We start from the raw sequence: 22614 nt of genomic DNA on the forward strand, positions 1-22614 counted from the left end.
GGCCTGTGACTAGTGGTGTGCCTCAGGCTTCTGTGCTGGGACCATTGTTGTTTGTTGTCTATATCAATGATCTAGATGATAATGTGATAAATTGGATCAGGAAGTTTGCTGATGTCACTAAGATTGGAGGTGTAGTGGACAGTGAGGAAGGCTTTCAAAGCTTGCAGAGGGATCTGGACCAACTGGAAAAATGGGCCAGAAAATGGCAGATGGAACTTAATGCAGACAAGTGTGAGGTGTTGCATTTTGGAAGGACAAACCAAGGTAGGACATACGCAGTAAATGGTAGGGCACTGAGGAGTGCGGAGGAACAAAGGGATCTGGGAGTTCAGATACGTAATTCCCCAAAAGTGGCGTCACAAATAGACAGGGTTGGAAAGAAAGTTTTTGGCATCCTGCCATTCATAAATCAAAGTATTGAGTATAGAAGTTGGGATGTTATGGTGAGGTTGTATAAAACATTGGTGAGACCAAATTTGGAGTATTGTGTGCGGTTCTGGTCACTTGACAATAGAAAGGATACCAGTAAGATTGAAAGAGTGCAGAGAAGATTTACTAGGATGCTGCCAGGTCTTCAGGAGTTGAGCTACAGAGACAGATTGAACAGGTTAGGACTTTATTCCTTGGACCGTAGAAGAATGAGGGGGGATTTGATAGAGCTTTACAAAATTATGAGGGGTATAGACAGAGTAAATGAGAGTAGGCTCTTTCCACTTAGACTAGGAGAGATAAATATGAGGGGACATGGCTTTAGGGTGAAAGGGGAAAGGTTTGGGGGAACTTCACTCAGAGAGTGGTGGGAGTGTGGAACAAGCTGCCATCTGACGTGGTAAATGCGGGCTCACTCTTAAGTTTTAAGAATAAATTGGATAGATACATGAATGGGAGATGTCTGGAGGGTTATGGACCAGGTGCAGGTCAATGGGACGAGCGGAACAAAGTTTCAGCACAGACAGGAAGGGCCAAATGGCCTGTTTTCTGTGCTGTAGTGCTCTATGGTTCTATGGCTGTCAGAGGTTACAGTGGGACATCGATAGGATACAAAACTGGGCTGAGAAGTGGCAGATGGAGTTCAACCCAGATAAGTGTGAAGTGGTTCAATTCTGTAGGTCAAATATGATGGCAGAATATATAACCATATAACCGTATAACAATTACAGCATGGAAACAAGCCATCTCAGCCCTTCTAGTCCGTGCCAAACATTTACTCTCACCTAGTCCCACTGGCCCGCACTCAGCCCATAACCCTCCATTCCTTTCCTGTCCATATATCTATCCAATTTTACTTTAAATGACAATACCGAACCTGCCTCTACCACTTCTACTGGAAGCTCGTTCCACACAGCTACCACTCTCTGAGTACAGAAATTCCCCCTCGTGTTACCCTTAAACTTTTGCCCCCTCTCAACTCATGTCCTCTTGTTTGAATCTCCCCTACTCTCAATGGAAAAAGCCTATCCACGTCAACTCTATCTATCCCCCTCATAATTTTAAATACCTCTATCAAGTCCCCCCTCAACCTTCTACGCTCCAAATAATAAAGACCTAACTTGTTCAACCTTTCCCTGTAACTTAGGTGCTGAAACCCAGGTAACATTCTAGTAAATCTTCTCTACTTTTCGTTGATATCTTTCCTATAATTCAGTGACCAGAACTGTACACAATACTCCAAATTTGGCCTTACCTTTGCCTTGTACAATTTTAACATTACATTTTAACAATACAATATAGTATTAATGGTACGACTCTTGGCAGTGTGGAAAATCAGAGGGAACATGGGGTCCAAGTCCATAGGACACTTAAAGCTGCTGTGCAGGTTGACTGTGTAGTTAAGAAGGCATACGGTGCATTGGCCTTCATCAACCGGGTTTAAGAGCTGAAAGGTAATATTACAGCTATATGGGACCCTGGTCCGACCCCACTTGGTGTACTGTGCTCAGTTCTGCTCACCTCACTACAGGAAGGATGTGGAAATTATAGAAAGGGTGCAGAGGAGATTTACAAGGATGTTGCCTGGATTGGGGAGCGTGCCTTATGAGAATAGGTTGAGTGAACTCGGCCTTTTCTCCTTGGAGTGACAGAGGATGAGAGGTGACCTGATAGAGGTGTATAAGGTGATGAGAGGCGTTGATTGTGTGGATAGTCAGAGGTTTTTTCCCAGGGCTGAAATGGCTAGCATGAGAGGGCACAGTTTTAAGGTGCTTGGAAGTAGGTACAGAGATGTCAGGGGAATTTTTTTTTAAATATACGCAGAGTATGGTGAGGGCATGGAATGGGCTGCCGGCGACGGTGGTGGAGGTGGATACGATAGGGTCTTTTAAGAGACTCCTGGATACGTACATGGAGGTCAGAAAAATAGTGGGCTATGGGTAACCCTAGGTAATTTCTAAAGCAAGTAAATGTTTGGGACAGCATTGTGGGCTGAAGGGCCTGTATTACGCTGTATGTTTTCTATGTTCTATGTTTCTAAAGCCACAAGCTGGGCTTGGTTGTCAGAGGCTATCTGAGTCACATGCTTATCCCCACCCCTGGCTATGACAATAATGTATTGCTCTGTTTATGAACTTTAAACAAATAACATGGACTGCCTGATGAACAGTATTTCAAAAGCAATAGAGGATACCTCAGGCCAAGAATGAAAATGGAAAAATACCTACACATGTGCACTCAGACTCCATTAATCCAGCATGTTCTTCCCAGACTGTTTATTTAATTATGTATTCTTCCGTTTAGAGATAGAGTGTGGTAAGATGCCTTCTGGCCCTACGAGCCCACTGTGCCACTCATGGAGACCTGTGACACTGATGTTTCTGGCAATGAGCTCCAAGCAAAAGAGATTCTGCAGATGCTGAAAATCCAGAGCAGTACACACAAAACGCTGGAGGAACTCAGCAGGTCAGGCAGCATCAACGTGATTCTGATAATAGGTCTCTATTGTGGACTGACAAAGGGAAAGGAGCAGGGATCATGGTTGGGAAAAGGAGAAGGGAGAGGGGAGGGAGCAGGAAGCACCAGCGAGACATTCTGTAATGAGCAATAAACCAACTTTTTGCAGTCAGATGAGCTTGCCTGGTATCTCAGGGCTGGGTGTGGCTGCACCTGCGCCACACACCCGCCATGCATCTCCCACCCCTCTCGTGGCATTCCACCCTCGCCATTCCCAACATCCTTTGCTCCTACCAGATTTATAAACTCGCCCTCCACTCCACTTGACAAATACTGTACAGTGCAAAAGTCTTAACCATCCTAGCTATAGATGTGCCTCAGACCTTTGTACCGCTCTGTACTGCTGCCGTAAAACAACAGATTTCATGACATACGTCAGTGATAATAAACCTGATTCAGAATGTGGAGGCTGGTGATTGAAGGAGAAATCATGGTAAACCAAAGAAATAAGTCAAATAACAAAATATAGCTGCAAAATCCTTTGAGAATAACATATAAAACTGCTTCTGTTTTAAAAACTTACCCATGTATTTATTCACCTCATTCAACATTATCACGCATTTGCTTTCTGTGTGTGTAAAACATTATTGTCTGGAGATCTCATTCCTCTTTGTCTCCTGGACATAAGCTCACCGTATTTTAATAGATTTACAGTTCCAGGAAAGCACTATTTTTATTCTGTGGATTTGAAGTCACCAAATGTAGCTTAAAGCTGCTTTATTTTAATCTGCCCAGTGTTCTGTATCTTGGATTAGTTGAAGGATCATCTTGTGGTGGTGGAGAAGCTCGTGAGTTCCTGCGATCCTGAAAGCAATGCCATCTGGAGCTTAACTCCTAGTAGGGTCACCCATGACGGTAAGGTCAAAGGGGAGATTCCAGACAAAGAGCGATCCAACCAAGACCTCAATGGTGCAGTTGGCGGAAGACAATAACACAATGGAGGAGGCTGCGGCAGGGGAGGGTCCTCAGTCACCTTGTGTTCCGTGCCATTGGACTCGGACCCCGATCTGTCAAGGACAGTGCGATAGCTGCCTCTGCACCAGTGCCACACATTAAACAAAGTCACAGGTGTTCTCTTTTAAGGGAATCCACCTTACCATCATGTGGCGAAGGGGTGCAGGAGCCTCTCTGAATGCATGGACCCTGAATCAGCCTCCATGACCATCTAGAGATCTACTAGTCCACAACTCCTTCAGAGGACTTCACACTTAACTCAAATTGCAGATTAGTTGAAAATTACTTCACTTGACATTTCTGTAGAAGAAGGAGCTGGCAGTTTAAATGCAGCCACCAATCTAGAAATAACTTTTAAAAAGTATCGGTTCTGGGACCTCTACTTTTTGTGATTTTTATTAACGACCTGGATGTGGGGGTAGAAGGGTGGGTTGGCAAGTTTGCAGATGACACAAAGGTTGGTGGTGTTGTGGATAGTGTAGAAGATTGTCAAAGATTGCAGAGAGACATTGATAGGATGTAGAAGTGGGCTGAGAAGTGGCAGATGGAGTTCAACCCAGAGAAGTGTGAGGTGGTACAGTTTGGAAAGACAAACTCCAAGGCAGAGTACAAAGTAAATGGCAGGATACTTGGTAGTGTGGAGGAGCAGAGGGATCTGGGGGTACATGTCCACAGATCCCTGAAAGTTGCCTCACAGGTAGATAGGGTAGTTAAGAAAGCTTATGGGGTGTTAGCTTTCATAAGTCGAGGGATAGAGTTTAAGAGACGCGATGTAATGATGCAGCTGTATAAAACTCTAGTTAGGCCACACTTAGAGTACTGTATCCAATTCTGGTCGCCTCACTATAGGAAGGATGTGGAAGCATTGGAAAGGGTACAGAGGAGATTTACCAGGATGCTGCCTGGTTTAGAGAGTATGGATTATGATCAGAGATTAAGGGAGCTAGGGCTTTACTCTTTGGAGAGAAGGAGGATGAGAGGAGACATGATAGTGGTGTACAAGATATTAAGAGGAATAGACAGAGTGGCCAGCCAGCGCCTCTTCCCCAGGGCACCACTGCTCAGTACAAGAGGACATGGCTTTAAGGTAAGGGGAGGGAAGTTCAAGGGGGATATTAGAGGAAGGTTTTTCACTCAGAGAGTGGTTGGTGCGTGGAATTCACTGCCTGAGTCAGTGGTGGAGGCAGATACACTAGTGAAGTTTAAGAGACTACTAGACAGGTATATGGAGGAATTTAAGGTGGGGGGTTATATGGGAGGCAGGGTTTGAGGGTCGGCACAACATTGTGGGCCGAAGGGCCAGTAATGTGCTGTACTATTCTATGTTCTAAGTTATTTTAAATACTAGACTACAGCTAGAGGTCATGGGTTAATGGTGAAATGTGAATAGTTTAAAGGGAACTTCTTAGTTCACAGGGTGGTGAGAGTGTGGAACGAGCTGCCAGCTCAAGTGGGGGATGTGGGGTCAATATCAATGTTTAAGAGAAGTTTGGATAGGTACATGGATGGGAAGGGTATAGTCCAGGTGCAGGTCGATAGAAGTAGGCAAGAAAATAGTTCAGCATGAACTAGATGGGCCAAAGGGTCTGTTTCTGTGCTGCAGTGTTCCATGACTCTGATTCTAGTAACAACAATGAATTCCCTTATTAAAACTATCTCGCAAAGACAGGCTTGGAGGTCTGAGACCCACCACACCAGCAGCCAGTTTCCTCTGACTAGTTTTCACATCTCACATCAACACCAAGATATACAGTAAATAGTTACCTGTTAGTTTATACATAATATGAATGCATTACAAGTTCAAAATAAATTTATTATCTAGAATAACTGTTTATTATTCATTCCTTTATGGTTTTTATTGCTGCTTGGGGTGCAAAATGACTCTAACATAGTAGGTGTGTGTGTGCATGTGCAGTCCATTGTATTATAGCATATTATACACTGTCCACAAGCGATAACTTTTCACCAACCGCACTCCTCCCATTAACACCTCGAAGCTGAGCAGATCTAATATTAATTAGTGTGCAGCACTAAATGTACACTTAGCAGCCACTTTATTAGGTACAGCTGTACTCGCTGATTCAAATATCTAAATCACCCTTTCACATGGCAGCAACTTCAACCCTGCATTCTTCTCCCTTTTGAATTTGTGCTAAAATGTAGCTCGTTGCTCTGTCTACATTTGTACCCAATCGTTGGCTTGTCCTTCCTTATATTCATGTTACACCCATCATCTACTTGTAAACCTGCTGGCTCATCCTCAGCTCTGTCATACTGACTCCCATCCCCTGCCATATGAGTGAGAAAGGCTCCGGGGCAGTGCTCTGTACCATGTGTGGGATGTGGGACGCCTGGGAAATGTCCAGTCTCCCGGATAAACACATCTCCACCGGTGCACGGAATTGCAGCTCCTGGGAGAATGAATCAAGGAACTGGAGCTGCAGCTCGATGACAGGAGCTACAGAGAGGTGGTCTCCCCTAGATTTCAGGACATGTGGCTGTCAGGAGGAGGGGAAATGCACAGCCAGTGCAGAGTACACTGTAGCCATTCCCCTCAATAATAAGTATACAACTTTAGATACTATTGAGAGGGACAACCTACTGGGGGGGGAGCCATGGCGACCAGGTCTCTGGCACTGAGTCTTGTACTATGGCTCAGAAGAGCAGAGAGATGAAGAGAGTTGCAGTGTTTACAGAAGATTCCTTACTCAGAGGAAAAGACACAAGGTTCCATGGGCATGACAAAGACATCCAGAAGGTATGTTGCCTTCCTGGTGCTGGAATCAGGGATGTCTCGGATCATATCCGTGCCATCTTCAAGGGCAAGGCTGAGCAACCAGATGTCTTGGTGCATATTGGTACCAATGACATAGGTAGACAAGGTGAGGAAGTCCTGGAGAGAGACTTTAGGAAGCTAGGTAGAAAGCTGAGAAAGAGGAACTACTGGGTACTAATCTCTGAATTGCTGCCTGTACCACGTGCCAGGAGAAAGGTGGACAATATCAGAAAGGGTGAATACAAGACTGAGGGTGTGTTATTTGAATGCGCGCAGTATACAGACAAAGGTAAATGAACTTGAGGCACACTTGCAGATTGGCATGTAGGCATCACTGAATCATGGCTGCAAGAAGGTTATAGCAGGGACCCTAATGTCCAAGGATACACACTGTATCGAAAGGACAGGTAGAAAGGCAGAAGGGAAGGCATGGCTCTGTTCATAAAAAAAATGAAATCAAATCATTAGTAAGAGGCGGCATAGGGTTGTAACGAGTTACATCAGTGAGGACAGAACTAAGGGACTGCAAGGGTAAAAAGACCCTAATGGGAGTTATATACAGACTCCCCAGCAGTAGTAAGGATGTCGTCTACAAATTACAATGGAAGACAGAAAATGCATGTCAAAAGGGCAATGTTACAATGGTCATGGGGATTTCAATGTGGTTGCATACTGAACATTGGCTGTTTGTCAGTCTTTGTTTATGTATACTTTTTGTAAATTCTATTGATTTCTTTATTCTTCCTGTAAATGCTTACAAGAAAATGAATCTCACAGATATATATACTTCGAGCTTTTGAATTTTCACCCATGATAGACTTGCTAACTTTGAGCCCTCTTGCTATACGATTACAGAGAATGAAACTCTGTCATGGTCCAAACTGTGTAAAGGAATGGATGTCATGCAGAACAATGTCTGGGGTTAAAAAGAAACTGTTGGGCTCTCAATCAGTTAAGCAGCATTGTGAAGGAAAAGAGACGGTCATCATTTTTGGGCCATGATCGTACATCAGGACTGAGAGCAAAGAGGGAGAGGGAAGTCAGAGGCTGAGGTTGGCAGGCAAGGGGAGGAATCAAGAAAGGATGGAGTCAGGAGAGGGGCAGGTTCAAAGTTCAAAGAAATTTATTATCAAAGTATGTACATATTTGTCACCATATACTACCCTCAGATTCGATTTGTTGTGGGCATTCACAATAGGTAGAAAGAAACATAGTAGAATCAATGAAAAACCGCACACAAGACAAGTAAGCAATGTGCAGGAGACAACAAACTGTGCAAATACAATGCTGCAGCTTGTGTAAAATGCAGCAGCAAGAAAAAAGAAAATCTGAGCATATTTCACCAGTTTTGGCATCAATACACTGGCTGCCTGTATCCTTTAGGATCTATTTTAAAATACTCTTTCTTAATTGTATGTAAGGGTCTGCATAATCTCTCTCCTCCATATATTTTGAAGTATCTATTCCCTTGCATCCATAATCGTAATCTTACACCTGTGAATACCAGTTTGTTTAGTGTTCCTAGAGCCAAGCATATAAGAACTGGTGATGCAGCCTTTTGGTCTTACACCCTGAAAATACACCAGGCTAGTACTGTGGAACATTTAAAACACTTCTTCAAAACCTACTCTTTTAATTTGGTCAATTTATAGGATTACTTTATACCTGCTGATGTTGACTACATTTATATAATTTGGAATATTCAATTAAATTTTATTCTATATGATTTTTAATTTTGTCTCGTACTTTACTTTATATTAATTTATCTTTACAATCTATGTAAAGCACTTTGAGCTTGCGTCTTAATGTGTGATAGGTACTGTATAAGTAAAGTTAAAGTTAAAAATAAAAAGACAAAAAGATATTCAAAGTAAATTATTATCAAAGTCCATATATATCGCCATACACAACTGAGTTTCATTTTTGTGCAGCGATACTCAATCAATCCATAACAGAATAATAATCACAACGGAATCAACATGGTTATGTAACCACTGTGCAGGAGAACACAGTGTAAATACAAAAAGAAAGAAAGAATAATAATTTTTAAATTGGCAAAAAATATCAAGAACATGAGATAAAGACCTTGAAAGTTAATCCATAGGTTGTGGGAACATTTCAATGATGGGATAAGTAAAATGAGTGAAATTATCCCATCTGGTTCAAGAGCCTGCTGGTTGAGGGATAGTAACTGTTCCTGAACCTGGTGGTGTGAGTCCTGAGGTTCCTGTACCTTCTTCCTGATGGCAGCAGTGAGAAGAGAGCATGGCCTGCATGGTGGGGGTCCCTAACGATAGATGCTGCTTTTCTGCGACAGTGATCAGTGTAGATGTGACGGCTTTACCTGTGATGGACAGGGCCATATCCACTTCTTTTTGTAGGATTTTTCTTTCAAGGGCATTGGAGTTTCCATATGATGCAGCCAGTCAATATACTCTCCCCTGCAGATCATGGAAGTTTGCCAAAGCTTTCGATACCATGCTGAATCTTCGCAAGCTCTTAAGGAAATAAAACCTCTGCCATGCTTTCTTCTTAATTGCACTTACGTGTTGGCCCAGGACAGGCCCTCTGAAATGACACAGAGCAATTTAATATTGCTGACCCTCTCCACCTCTGATCCCCAGTGAGGACTGGCTCAAGGATCTCCAGTTTCCTCCCCCTGCAGTCAATAATCAGCTCCCTGGTTTTGCTGACATCGAGTGAGAGGTTACTGTTGTGAAACCACTCAGCCAGATTTTCAATCTCCCTCTTACACGCAGATTCATCACCACCTTTGATTAGGCCTTCAACAGTGGTGTCATCAGCATGAACATAACATTGGAGCTGTGCTTAGCCACACAGTCATAAGTTTAAAGTTAGTGGAGCAGGGGGCTAAGCTCACTGTCTTGTAGTGCACCTGTACTGATGGAGATCATGGAGGAGATGTTATGGCTAATCTGAACTGACTGATGTCTACAAGTGAGAAAAGCAAGGATCCAATTGCACAAGGAAATATTGAGATCAAGGTCTTGGAGATTAATTAGTTTTGAGGGGATGATGGTATTGAATGCCAGGTGTAGTCAATAAAGGCATGTCCTGTTCTCACTGTTACTATCAGGTGGGAGGTACAGAAGCCTGAAGGGACACACTCAATGATTCAGGAACAGTTTCTTCCACTCTGCCATCCGATTCATAAATGGACATTGAATCCTTGGACATTACCTCACATTTTTTTTAAATATACAGTATTTCTGTTTTTGCACTTTTTAAATCTATTCAATATATGTAATTGATTTACTTGTTTATTATTATTATTTTATGTTATTTATTATTATGTTTTTTCTCTGCTAGAATATGTATTGCATTGAACTGCTGCTGCTAAGTTACCAAATTTCACGTCACATGCCGGTGATAATAAACCTGATTCTGATAAAGAGCATCCTGATGTATTGCATCCTGATGTGTCCTGATGTTCCAGGGTTGAGTGAAGAGCCAATGAGATGGCATCTGCTGTGGACCTGTTACTCCAGTAGGCAAATTGGAGAGGACCCAATTTGCTGCTCAGGCAAGAGTTGAAATCTTTCATCAGCAACCTTTCCAAACACTTCAGAACTGTGAATGTAAGTGCTACTGAGTGATAGGCATTGAGGCAGGTCACCAAATTCTTCTCAGGTACTGGAATAATTGAAGCCTGTTTGAATTAAGTGAGTACTTCAGACTGCTAAAGTGAGAAGTTAAAGATCTCAGAGAACACCCTAGCCAGTCGATCAGCAAAGGTCCTTAGTACTTAGCCAGGTACTCTGTCTTGGCTGGATGCCTTTTGTGTGTTCAAAATCTTAGTTAAAAGCAAGGCTAAATAAATACAGTAGATTTGGAGCTGGCATTTACAAGCGTCAACCGAGTTGACATCCCTTATAGTTTTACTTATTGTGTTCCACAGTTTATAAGTGTAGTTCAAAAAAGCTGAGCTGCCAATGACTGTCCTGACCTCCTGGTTTCATGTCAGTTCAATTCCACATTCCATCCACACGTAACCTGTCTGTCCTCAGCCTGTGAGATATGGCCAGGCACAGACTAGAAGGGAAGTCCCTCCATAATCCAACTGGATAATCTGCAACCCTACATTGAATCTACAATATTGAATTTTCCAATTTCAGCCCAACTACATTTTCTTACCTGGTTCCACTACTCACCTAGATAGGAATAAGATTGAAAGAGAGTACAGCGAAATTTACAAGGATGCTGCCAGAACCTGAGTTATAGTGAAAAGCTGAATAGGTTAGGACTGATTCTCTAGGCCATAGAAGAATGAAGGGAGATTTGATAGCGGAATACAAAATCCGGACTGGTATAAATAGGGTTGGGTGCCAGGGTGGAGATACATCTCCACCAAAGAAGGTGTAAGGAGAACCTTTCCTCCACTAGCCTGTTGGTCACCCTTGGCAAAGCGTAGCACCTGCTTAGGCCCCCAATCAGGGTCACGCGAAGCGATGGGAGCAGGTGGTGGATGGTCGTATGAGCAGCTGGTGCACATCACAAGTCCTGGTTATCCAACCAGTGACACCAGGCAGACAATCTCTGAAGAGTATTGATAATGGCCGAGGTCGGCCGTCTTGTAAAGACACTGTCCAGCAGAAGACAATGACAAATTACTTCTGTAGAAAAATTTGCCAAGAAAAATCATGGTCATGGGAAAATCATGATTGCCCACTTCATACAACACGGCACGGAATGATGATGATGATAGACAGGGTAAATGCCAGAAGGCAGTCGGGTGAAAACAGGGCTTGAAGTCAGGGGTTAAAGGTGAAAGGTAAGATATTTAAGGGGAAACACCTTCATTCAGAGTGAGAGTGTGGAACAAATGCCAGTGGAAGTGGTGGATGCGGGTTCTTCTGTTATTTCTCAACACCTACGCATTCAAGCCACTGCAATGATTAACAATGACAATACCCAGCTGGAAATGTCTTCTGCTCCCTAAGCTCATCACACCTACTGGGGCACTGCAGAATCTTCTGTGATGGGCCAGTCTTTCAGGATTTACAAGCTGCAGCCTAGGTGAAGATCCTTTGTCTCTCTGGAGTTTCTGTTGTCATGTCTGTAGCTCTGGGTTTTTACAGGGTGGGGTTGCTAGCCCCGTGCCCAATCCTCCTCTTTCTGCATCCGGGCTTGGGGCAGCCCATGGAGGAGCCCTGTGGAAATGCAGTTGTATCAAAAAGAAAACAATGACTTTTTAATCTATCTTCCTCAATGATTAAATCGTATCGAAATGCGGTTGTGCTGCTTACCTCTCCTCACCTGCCTATCACCTCCCTCTAGGTCCCCTCCTTCAATTTCTCCTATGGTCCACTCTCGTCTCCTCTCAGATCCCTTTCTCTCCAGCCCTTGACCTTTCCCCACTCACCTGGCTTCTCCCCCACCCTTACACACACCTTCTTTATTCTGGCATCTTCCCACTTCCTTCCTGATCCTGAAGAAGCGTCTCAGCCAAAGACATCAATTATTTATTCATATTCATGGATGCTGCCCGAAATGCAGAGCTCCTCTGGCATGTTGCGTAAGATTTATTTGTCACACGTACAGTGAAGCACATAATGAAATACACCTTTTGCATCAATGACTAACAGAGTCCAAGAATTGTGCTGGGGCAGCCCCTCAGGTGTTGCCATGCTTCCTATGCCAACGTTGCATACCCACAACTCACGATCCCTAACTTCGGAATGTGGGAGGAAACCGGAGTAGCCGGAAGAAACCTTGCAGTCACGGGAGAACGTACAAACTCAGAGACTAGTGGGAATCAAGCACCAGTTGGTAATCACTGGTGCTGTAAAGTGACTGTGCTAACTGCTATGCTACCATGCCAACCCTGTCCAAAGTTAGAAGGCAGCATATGGTTTCACAATACATTATTGAACCATTTGGGAAGATTCTCTCACACACTCCCAGCACTGAATCAGACATTTAGCGGAGATTCATTCAGTTTGAGGTTCTGTGAACAAATTGCCTTCACAAATTAGCAATTTACATTCTCTTCCCTGTCAGCTTATAAAGACAGCAAGTACAAATAATTCCAGAGCTAGTGTTGGTTGAATACACAGACTCTTTTAAATGCTCACACCTATCAACATCCAGATTTAGGAATATCTTCCTTCAGAACAAGTCATTCTTTAAAGTTGTAAATGAACACATTAAAAAAAGCAAGCCTTACATAATCTGTCTTTTCTGCAAGGGCTGTATCTCAGTATTTGTAAGCAGTTGTCAGTTTACAGAAACATTACCCAGTGACGAGCCCCCAAGTCTACATCGGCACATATTTAAACCCTTCAAAATACAGTTAAACCCATTCCTGAAGACACACTCTCAGTGTTTTAGGAACAACTTCTTCCATGCTATCTCATTGGCTCTTCACACAACCGTGGAACATCTGGAGGACAAAGGTGCGTACATCAGGAAGCTCTTTATCAATTACAGCTCAGCGTTTAACACCATCGTTCCCTCAAAACTATTGAGCACACTCCAATATCTGAGCCTCAATACCCCCTTGTGTAAGTAGATCCTGGATTTTCTCACTTGTAGACCCTAGCCAGTCCAGATTGGCAAAAACATCTCACCAGTCCTACCAAAGGGTTTTGGCCCGAGACTCCAGGATTTTGAGTGTCTTGCTTGGATTTCCATCAACAGATTTTCTTTCTCTTGTTTGTGAATGGATCCCCACAATCTCCATCAGCACGGGGATGTGTGCTCACCCCTCTGCTCTGCTCACTTTTGGTTGTGTGGCTAAGTACAGCTCCAACACCATATACAAGTTTGCTGATGACACCACTGTTGTGGGCTGTACCAAAGGTGGTAATGAATCATCATACAGGAGGGAGATTGATAACTTGGCTGAGTGGTGTCATAACAACCTCTCACTCAATGTCAATAAGACTAAGGAAATGAGTGTAGACTTCATGAGAGGGAAACCAAAGGTCCATGAGCCAGTAATCATCATAGGATCAGAGTCAGAGAGGGTCAGTAACTTCTGGACCTATCATAATTGCGAAGAAAGCACAACAGCACCTCTACTTCCTCAGAGTTTTGCAGAGATTTGGCATGTCATCAAAAACCTTAGCACATTTCTTTGGATGGGTGGTGAAAATTGTGCTTACTGGCTGCATTACGGCCTGCTATGGGAACTCCAATGCCTTTCAGCAGAAAGTCCTACAAAAAGTAGTGAATTCAGCCCAGTACATCACGGGTAGAACCCTCCAAACCATTCAGCCCATCTACATGAAACATTGCTGTAGAAAAACAGCATCCATCATCAAAGATCCTCACCACCCAGGTCATGCACTTTTCTCACTGCTGCCATTAGGTAGAAAATACAAGAGCCTCAGGACTCCCATCACCAGGATCAGGAACAGTTACTACCCCTCAACCATCAGGCTCTTCAACAAAAGAGGACAACTACACACTTTTAAGAACTCTTTTATCTTGTTATTTCATGCTCACCATTTATTGCTATTTATTTATATCAGCATTTTCACAATTTGGTGTCCTTTGATCCTGTTTACTGTTACTGTTCTACAGATTTGCTAAGTATACCCACAGAAAAAGAATCTCAGGGTTGTATGTGGTGACATATATGTGTTCTGATAACAAATTTTACTTTGAACTTTGATCAGATTTCTGAATGGACATTGAACCCATGAACACCACCTTTTTTTTCTCCTTTTGCTCTCTTTTTTGCACTGCTTATTTCTGGTATGGGGTGAAGCCACTGCACAGAATCAATAAAAGCTGCAGAAAGTTGTGAATTCAATCATCTCCATCGTGGCTCTAGCCTCCCCAGCCTTCAGGACATCTTCAAGAAGCACGGCCTCCAAAGGCTGCACTCATCATTAAGGAACCCCATCATCCAGGACAAGCCCTCTTCTCATTGCTACCTTCAAGGAGGAGGTACAGGAGCCTGAAGTCACACACTCAATGATTCAGGAACAGCTTCTTCACCTCTGCCATCAGATTCCTAAGTGGACAATCAACCTATGAGCACAACCTTCACTACTTTTTTTTCTCTTTTTGCACTATTTATTTAACTTTTTAAAATATATATGCATAAACATACTGTAATTTACAGTTTTTATTATGTATTGCAATGTTCTGCTGCGCAAAACAACATATTTCATGGCATATAACACCATAAGACCATACGACATAGGAGAAAAATTGGACCATTTGGCCCATCGAGTCTGTTCTGCCATTCCATCATAGCTCTCAACCCATTCTCCTGCCTTCCCCGCATAACTTTTAATTAAGAACCTATTTACCTCCACCTTAAACATACCCAAAGATTTGGCCTCCATCTATGCAATGAATGAAGTCAACAGATGCACCATGCTCTGGCTAAAGAAATTCCTCCTCATCTTCATTCTGAATGATGTAACTATTCTGAGGCTGTGTCCTCAGGTCTTAAGACTCCCCCACTACAGGAAACATATAGTTTCCAATATCCATATTCACTCTATCAAGGCCTTTCACCATTTGATATGTTGCAATGAGATCCCCCTCATTCTTTTAAACTCCAGCAAGTACAGGCCCAGAGCCATCAAACATTCCTCAGACACCCTGCTTCCTCAACATTACCCATCCCTTCACCTATCGTCATATCATCGCAAACACTGAGCCCATTCACAAATCGAAAGAGAAGCACACAACATCCCAAACTATCTAGCCTTCAAACATGTTAAGCACCACAGAGACACAGGAGAATCCGCAGATTCTGGAAATCTTGAGTAACACACGTGAATCCGAATCAGAATCAACTTTATTATCACTGACATGCTGGATGTTGTGAAATGCATCGTTTTACAGCAGTTGTAGGACTCCGTAGGTCAGTCGAACATGGACGTAGCATTCTAGCTGTCTAGGTACCCAAGTCCAGGTGGTACAATATGGAGAGCAAGCTGTTGCTCATATCGCAGGCTTCCCCCTCTCCATGCAGCTGATGAATCCAAAAGAACAGCAGGGACTGATACAGTTCGGCACCAGCAGCCTCACGGGACTTGCCAATCAAAGTTGAACTTTGAACTTGAACTGCAGTGTTGAACTCAACATAGGATGGCAATAGTACAGTGCAATACATTAAAATCACTACAAGTTGCAGTAGGAAATATATATATAGATATATAAATAAAGTTCAAAGTACATTTATTATTGAAGTATAAATACCATATACCACCCTGAGATTCATCTTGCAGGCAACCACAAAACACAGAAACACAACAGAGTCCATAAAGAAACACCACAAAGACTGTCATACTCCCAATGTGTGAAAAAAGGACAGATTGTGCAAACAATAAAAAAGTAAACAAATATTACACAGAACGTGAGTGGTAGAGATTCCAAAAGTGAATCCACAGCCACAGAGAGCAAAATAGTGAGGTAGAGTTCACGGGTTCATGGATAATAGGGTCTCAGCCCAAAATGTCAACAGTTTATTCCTCTGCATAGATGTTGCCTGACTTGTGAGTTCCTCCAGCATTTTGTGTGTGTTGCTCCATTACTATCCACATGTAACTACATCCTCAGATGCATCACAGGACTTTATCACATTCAGAACTGGCTGAACTGAAGTGGAAGCAAGCTATCCTCAAAGCCAAGAGACTATCAAAAGCAAATCTGGCCTTCCCTGCAGCAGAGATGCTGTAGTTTCATCAGAACTTCAAGATCTCAAGAGCCACAAGGTAATGCTGCAGCTCGATAAAACTTTCAGAATAAATTTCACAGCACATGCTAGTGACATTAAACCCGATTCTAATTCTGAACTCTGGTCAGACCACACTTGGAATTTAGTGTTCAGTTCTGGCTGACATTTAATACTTATTTATTTGTAATTGTTTTTCTTTCTTTTTGTATCTGCACAGTCTTTTACACACTGGTTGAATGTCTAGTAGGTGTGGTCTTTCTATTATGGTTATTATTCTATTACAGATTTGTTGAGCATGCCCACAAGAAAACAAATCTCAGTGTTGTATATGATAACAGATATGAATTTTTTTAATAAATTTACTTTGAGCTTTGAATATGACTCATTATAGGAAGGATGTGGAATTTTAGGGAATGTGCAGAGGAGATTTACCAGGGTGCTGCCTGGATTAGACAGCATGGCTTGTGAGGAGATGTTGCGTGAATTAGGGCTTTTCTCTTTGGACTGGAGGATGAGAGGTGACTTGATAGAGTTGTACAAAATTAAAAAGAAACATAGATTAAGTGGATAGCCAGGGGCTTTTGCATGGGGCAGAAATGTCTAAATTGTGGGGGCATAACTTTAAGGTGAATGGAGGAAAGTATAGAGGGGCGTCAGAGATAGTGTTTTTTTTACACCGAGTAGTAGGTGCCTTGTCTGAGTGATGGTAGAGGCAGATACCTTACAGGTATTTAAGAAACTCAGACACATGGATGATAGAAAGACAGAGAACTATGTAAGCAGGAAGGGTTAGATTGATCTCAGAGTGGGTTAAAACACACATCATGGGCCAAAGGGTCTGTACTCTGCAGTGACGTTTTACATTCTAGCTCAATAATAAATTATATAAATTGGACAAAATACCCAATACTTTTGCCAGCTCTCTAATGTAACTGAAAACTGAAAATTAATTCCTGTTGTATAATGTAATTGACTGGTACAAGTTGAAATTGGAACAGGCTTTAAATTAAGAGAAGGCACTGTTTATAACCATGGATGACAACATTTCAAAATAAGTGAATTAGCATTCTCCAAATACTGGAAGCATTCAGGACGCAACAAATTTATATTTCACTTCGCTATTGGCAATTTTAATTATTTCTAACTCAGATGAGGTCATCATATCGAATTCCTGTCCAAATTCTCCACTGAAGCAAGGTCACGTAGTGTACTGTCTTACAATTACGTTGCCATGGTAAAGCTGAAGTCAACTAAAGTCTTATGACAGAAAGGGCTATTTTTCACCACATTTACAGCGTCCCGTGTAACAGGGTGTCACATCGGCGTAATTTCCAAAAGCAGATTTTAAATCTCCTAAAACAGTGTCAACGGCAGGCAGGCAGTGTACAGAATATACAATCCAACCCCGCAATCAAAAGCCCAACGGTAAATACTACTACATAGTTGATCCTCAATTGAATACAACTTCCACTCACCTCAAGCGTTTGTGTTTTTTAAAATCATTCAGTTGTTACGTTTACTGCCTGGTGTCTGCAGCCCGAGCAGCTTGGAAAGACGGCTCATCATTCCCTGCATTGGACGGTGGAGTGGCATTGGCAAATCTCCCGGAGTCCTGTCCGCCGAGCAGAGACCCCAGCACCAACAGGCAAATGGAGCCGAAGCGCCACCGTGCGCGCACAGCCCGACGATGACGCGCGGCGCGGCGCCGTGCGCGCTCCCGCAAGGCTGTGCTGCCTGTCCATTTCACAAACACCAGCGATTCTGCAGATACTTTCTGCAAAAAGAACAGTTACTTCTCTAACAGCAGTAAGGCTGATCAATACCTCCACTCACTACTTTATCATTAGCTGTCAGAGTCACCTTATGTACAGAAACTCCTGTACTCAGTGTCACTTTATGGACGTACAATCTATCCATGAATATGATAGTTATTTATTTATATTTATTCTTGTTTTCTTTATTTTATTGTGTTTTTTTGTGCTGCATTGGATCCAGAGTAAAAATTATTTCGTTCTCCTTTACACTTTTTGTGCTGGTAATAACATTAAACAATCAAGCCATACTGGTATCTTGAACAACATACACACACACACACACACACACACACACACACACACACACACACACATACACACACATTCACACATATACATTTACATACACACACACATACATACACACTCACACATATACATTTACACAGACACACACACACATACATACACACTCACACATACATTTACACAGACACACACATACACATATACACACTCTCACATATACATTTACACAGACACACACATACACATTTACACAGACACACACACATACATACACACTCACACATATACATTTACACAGACACACACATACACATATACACACTCACACATATACATTTACACAGACACACACTCACACACAATGCTGGAGGAACTTAGCAAGTCGGGCAGAATCTATGGTGGGGAATAAACAGTCGACATTTCAGGTAAAAACAGTGCTCAGGACTGGAAAGGGACGTGGAAGAGGATAAAATCTGTTAAATGATTCCTTCTGTGTTGTTCTGCTGAGCATTTTGGGCATGCTCTGTTGGTCCCAGAATGTGTGGCAACACTTTTGGGTTGTCCTCAGCAAATCCTCAGATGTGTTGGTTGTTAACAGACAACACATTTCACTGTATGTTTTGATGTACACATGATAAAATTCAATCTTGAATTTAGAAAATTTGTATTCAAAGAGTCATAAGCACAAGAAATTGTGCAAATGCTGGAATTCCAGAGTAGTGCATACAATGCTGGAGGAACTCAGCCGTCTATGGAGGGTAATAAACAGTTGGCGTTTTGGGCTGAGACTCTTCACTTTGCCCTAGGTGAAAGCCACACCTCTGCTCCCCCCCCCCCCATCTCTATAGCAGCTGAAAATGCCTCAGTTGTGCCTCCATTTGAGAGGGAAGTTAGGCAGAATCAGGTTTATCAGAACTAATATATGTGAGAGAATTGTTGTTTCAGTATCAGTATTCTGCAAAACATAAAAATCACTATTAAGTGGCAATAGAAATAAAGTACCTTAAGACATAGAAGCAGAATTAGGCCATTTGGCCCATTGACTCTGCTCTGCCATTCCATCATGGCTGATTTATTGTCCCACTCAACCCCATTCTCCTGCCTTCTCCTCATAACCTCTGATACCTTTATTAGTTAAGGACCTATCAACCTCCACTTTAATAGCCATCTGCAGCAATGAATTCTACAGATTCATAACCCTCTGGCTAAAGAAATTCCTCCGCATCTCCATTCTAAAATACGTCCTTCTATTCTGAGCCTGTGTCTTCCGGTATTTGACTCCCCCACCATAGGAAACATCCTCTCCACATCCCCTCTATCCAGGCCTTTCAATATTCAACAGGTTACGATGAGACTGTCCCTCATTCTAAACTCCAACAAGTACAGGCTCAGAGGCATCATACATTCTCCATATGTTAACACTTTCATTGCCGGGATCATTCTTGTGCACCTCCTCTGGACTTTCTCCAATGCCAACATATTCCTCTTAGATAAGAGTCCTGAAACTGCTCCCGATTCTCCAAGTGCAGTCTGACCAATGGCTTATAAAGCTTCAGCATTGCTTTTATATTCTGGTCCTCTCAGATCGAACGCTAACATTGCATTTGGACTGTTTAATTGGAGTATTTGACTGTTTAACTAACCATTTATTTAATACATACCAGCCGATCATGGCAACCTAAAAGATTTGCTGTTTAAGAAGTGAGTACAGAATGAGAGAGAGCCGCTTTCAGTTTGCACCTGTCAATCAAAATCAGTGATTATTCTTGTTTAATATCCTGCATCTTTAACATGTTTGAATTGATAGGAGATGTAGATCTGGTGGATAGGTGGCACCTTTCTCCCAGGGTGGAAATGGCTAACATGAGGAGTTGTAACTTGGAAGAAGTACGAGGGGATATCAGCGATATTACTTCTTACTCGATGGTGTTGTCTGTGAGTTACATGTACTGTGTTGTGCATAGTGGTCCCGAGGAACATTGTTTTGTTAGGCAGTACACATGTATACATGTAATAACTTTCAAGTTCATGTCATAGTCATAGAAAAGTACGGCACAGAAACAGGCCTGTCAGCCCATCTAGTCCATGCTGTCTCATCCCACCGACCTACACCCAGACCATTGCCCTCCATAACCTTCCCTTCCACGTATCTATCCAAACTTCTCATAAGTGTTGAAATCGAGCTGGTTGCAGGACTTGCACTGGCAGCTCGTTCCACACTCTCACAACCCTCTGAGTGAAGAAATTCCCCTTGTGTTCCCCTTAAACCTTTCACCTTTTACCCTTATCCCATGACCTTTGGTTCTAGTCCCACCCAAACTCAGTGGAAAAGCCTGCTTGAGTTTACTATACCAAAACCCTAATAACTGTACATACCTTTATCAAATCTCCCCTCAGTCATCTATGAATGAAGTCCTAACCTGTTGAATCTTTCCTTATGACCCAGGTCCTCCATTTCTGAATATATATGTAATGACAATAAACGTAATCTTGAACTTGAGGCGTATGTTTTTTACACAGAGAGTGATAGGTATATGGAATGCTCTGCGGAGGTGGTGGGAGAGGCGGGTACTACACATAGAAGACATTTAAGCGACTCTTAGCTAGCCAAACAGATGAAAGAAAAGTGGAGAGCTATGAGGGAGGGAAGCGTTTGGAGTCGGTGAAAACGCCATTATACCCTGAGGCAGGGGTCAGCAACCTTTACCACTGAAAGAGCCATTTGGACCCATTTCCCACAGAAAAGAAAACACTGGGAGCCACAAAACCCGTTTGACATTTAAAATGAAATAACACTGCATACAACGTTTTTTTTGCCTTTATGCTATGTATAAACAAACTATAATGTGTTGCATTTATGAGATCGATGAACTCCTGCAGAGAAAACGAAATTACATTTCTGCATGCAACAAAAACATTTTGAACTCCGAAAAAAAGACGTTGGGTTGAAGGTTACTTTTAAGTAAAATAATCAATGTCTATTTGAGTCCTTCTTGTATTTATGAAAAACGCCAAACTTAAATTTTCCGCCAGCAGCAAACCAAAAATAACGTCAGCCAGCTGTCAACCTGAAAAATAAAAGGACTATTTCACTGAACAATGAAAAAATATGAATATACGTAAAATAATAGGCAATTAAAATATTTATCATACTTGGTTAATGGGATTTCTGCTCCTGGACCTCAGCGCACAGCGTCTGCACATCAGGGCTGTATGACGACACCTTCATCTTTACACAGGATCGCAAGCTGTCATCTGTGAGGCGTGCGCGATGTTTGTTTTTAATAAAGTTCATGTTGGAGAACACCTGCTCACATACATATGTGGATCCAAAGATCGACAGGACTCCAAGCGCATACTTTTTAATGTTTATAAATAAATAATAACTAATAAATGTCGGGGATAGCATTCCATGTTTCGAACACAAGTTTGTCCAGTTTTAGGAGGTTTTCAATATCACTCCATTTGTGATTCTGAGCAAGAACAGCCTTCTGACGGGCAACATCTTCAAGGTCTGCTGTCAAGCGTCTAAACTTGGACACCCTATGTCTTTGTCAGCTATGTCGGCCAGTTCCATCTCAAGATCAGGTTGACTCACACCTGCCAATGCAGTCGTATTCAGTAGGGATGGATCGATGCTTAGGGGAGTGACCGGAAAGGATAATGTATTTTTTTCCTCTCTGAACTCACAGAAGCATTTCCCAAACGATGTTTGCATTGCGATGATTGCAGAATGTAAATACTCCGAATTTATCATGTCGTGACCTTGTTTGAACTCTCTCAAATTGGAGAAGTGAGACAATGTGCCTTTCAGTAAATCTCTGGCAAGCACTGTCAACTTGCACTCGAATGCCAAAACATCCTCCAACATGTGTAGAGCTGTACGTCCTTTCCCCTGAGGAGCTGTGTTCAGCGTGTTCAGGTGCGCTGTCATGTCAACCATGAAGTGTATCTTTTCCAGCCACTCTGGCTGTTCCAGCTCAGGAAAGGTGAGCCCTTTGCTGCCCAGGAAAGTTTTCACTTCTTCCAGACACGCAACAAAGTGTTTCAGCACCTCCCCTCTGGACAGCCACCGGACTTTGTTGTGCAGCAGGAGATCAGAATATGCGCTTTCTAGCTCGTCCAATAACAAACGGAATTGACGGTGATTTAAACTTTTTGCCATTATTTTATTGACAATCTGAATGACAACATCCATTACTTCTGTGCAT

At 42.5% G+C, this 22614-nt stretch overlaps 1 protein-coding gene across 5 annotated transcripts in view; it reads right to left on the reverse strand.

Annotated features, from left to right (window-relative positions):
- Positions 1-18009, reverse strand: part of klhl32 (kelch-like family member 32) — a 446189-nt gene extending 428180 nt beyond the window's left edge. For 4 of the 5 annotated variants that reach the window (XM_059981371.1, XM_059981372.1, XM_059981375.1 and 1 more), the window contains exon 1: positions 17816-18009. The gene's annotated coding sequence lies outside the window, so the exon portion shown is untranslated. Of the gene's footprint in view, positions 1-9020; positions 9245-17815 lie in introns of all 5 variants that reach the window. The other variant, XM_059981374.1, reaches the window with a different exon arrangement.
- Positions 18010-22614: the final 4605 nt, after the last annotated feature.

Source organism: Hypanus sabinus, chromosome 10 (assembly GCF_030144855.1).
Source record: "Hypanus sabinus isolate sHypSab1 chromosome 10, sHypSab1.hap1, whole genome shotgun sequence".
Lineage (NCBI taxonomy): Eukaryota > Metazoa > Chordata > Chondrichthyes > Myliobatiformes > Dasyatidae > Hypanus > Hypanus sabinus.